The following is a 2,198-nucleotide window of genomic DNA, read 5'->3' on the forward strand; positions in this document are numbered from 1 at the left end:
AAAAAAAAAAAAAAAGAAAATTATTTTTGTGGCTACTTCATAACTATAATTTTGTTACTGTTATGAATCATAATGTAAATATCTGATATGCATGATGTATTTAGCCAACCCCCAAAGGGGTCATGACCCACAGGTTGAGAACCACTGTCTTGGAACCTGGAAACTAAGATTATATGTATAAAGATATTGTTGGCAATGAAATCAATCCCAAGAGAGTGATATTTGTGGTTTTTCCTTTTTTTTTTCCGATAGTCTCACTATGTTCCCCGTGGTAGAGTACCCCGGCATCATAGTTCATAGCAACCTCAAATTCCTGGGCTTGAGCGATTCTCTTGTCTCAGCCTCCCAGTAGCTGGGACTGCAGGTGCCCACCACAATGCCTGGCTAATTTTTGTTGCAGTTGTCGTTGTTTAGCAGACCTGGGCTGGTTTTGAATCCACCAGCCTCGGTATACCTGGCTGGCGCTGTTACCACTGTTCTATGCGAACCAAGCCAGATATTTATGCTGTTGATAAGATCAAGGGAAAAGGTTATTTCTACTAATAAATTGGAAACACTTGATGTTCTGTACCTCGGATGAGAAAATAATTTCTCTAGGACAAGATTAGGATATGAGGCCGGGCATGGTGACGCAGCCTGTAATCCTAGCACTCTGGGAGGCCAATGTGGGTGGATCACTTGAGCTCAGAAGTTTGAAAACAGCCTGAACAACAGCAAGACCCTGTCTCTAAAAAGAAAATAGCTGGGCATTGTGGTGGGCACCTGTAGTCCCAGCTACTTAGGAGAGTGAGCCAAAAAAGATCACTTGAGCCCAAGAGTTTGAGATTGCTTTAAGCTAAGATGCCATAGTACTCTACCTAGGGTGACAAAGTGATAACTCCCAGTGGAAAAAGGAAAAATGGGGGCGGTGCCTATAGCTTAGTAGGTATGTCAGTGGCCACAGACACTTAGGATGGAGAGTTTGAACTGACCCTGGCCAACTAACACAGTGACAACTGCCCCAAAAAGCCAGGTGTTGTGGGTGTCTCCTGCAGTCCTAGCTTCTTGGAAGGCTGAGGCAAGAATATCACTTAAGCCCAAGAGTTTGAGGTTGCTATGAGCTGTGATGCCTCTGCATTCTACCCAGGGCAAGAGCTTGAGACTCTGTCTCAAAAAAAAAGAGTAGGATATTAAAGTGTAAGTTTAGCTCAGTGCCTGTTACTCAGTGATTAGGGCGCCGGCCACATGCACCAGGGCTGGTGGGTTCGAACCCAGCCTGCTAAACACCAATTAAAACAACAACAGGGCAGCGCCTGTGGCTCAGTGGGTAGGGCGCCAGCCCCATATACCAAGGGTGGTGTGTACAAACCCGCCCCCAGCCAAATTGCAACAATAACAACAAAATAAAAACAACAACAAATAAAAAGAAAAATAGCCAGACATTATGGCGGCCTCCTGTAGTCCCATCTACTTGGGAGGCTGAGGCAGGAGAATCCCATATGCCCTAGAGTTTGAGGTTGCTATGAACTATGACACCACAGCAGTCTACTGAGGGTGACCTAATGAGACTGTTTAAAAAAAAATAGAGTCTCACTTTGCTTCCCTGAGTAGAGTGCTGTAGGGTCATCATAGCTCACAGCAACCTCAAACTCTTGCACTCTGGTGAGGCATGATGTCTCGCTCCTCCATAGTGGCTCACTCCTCTAATCCTAGAACTCTGGGAGGCTGAGACAGGTGGATTGCTTGAGCTCGAAAGTTCAAGACCAGCTTGAGCAAGACTGAGACCCTGTCTCTACTAAAAACGAAAAAACTGAGGCAAGAGGATTGCTTGAGCCCAAGAGTTTGAGGTTGCGATGAGCTATGATGCCATGGCACTCTACCCAGAGTGACAACTTGAGACTCAGTCTCAAAACAAAACAATCTTGGGCTCAAGAGATCCTCCTGCTGAAGTAGCTAGGAATACAGGCACCCACCACAACACCTGGCTATTTTTAGATGTGGGGGTCTCTTGCTCAGGCTAGTCTTGAATTTGAGCAATCCACCAACCTTAGCCTCCTAGAGTGCTAGGATTATAGGCATGAGCCACCAAGCCCAGCCAGTTGGTTTTGTTTTTGTTTTTGTTTTTGAGACAGAGCCTCAAGCTATCCCCCTGGTTAGAGTGCTGTGGCATCACAGCTCACAGCAACCTCCAACTCCTGGGCTCAAGCGAGTCTCCTGCC

Source organism: Otolemur garnettii, unplaced genomic scaffold, assembly GCF_000181295.1.
Source record: "Otolemur garnettii isolate 467f Iridium unplaced genomic scaffold, OtoGar3 scaffold00210, whole genome shotgun sequence".
Lineage (NCBI taxonomy): Eukaryota > Metazoa > Chordata > Mammalia > Primates > Galagidae > Otolemur > Otolemur garnettii.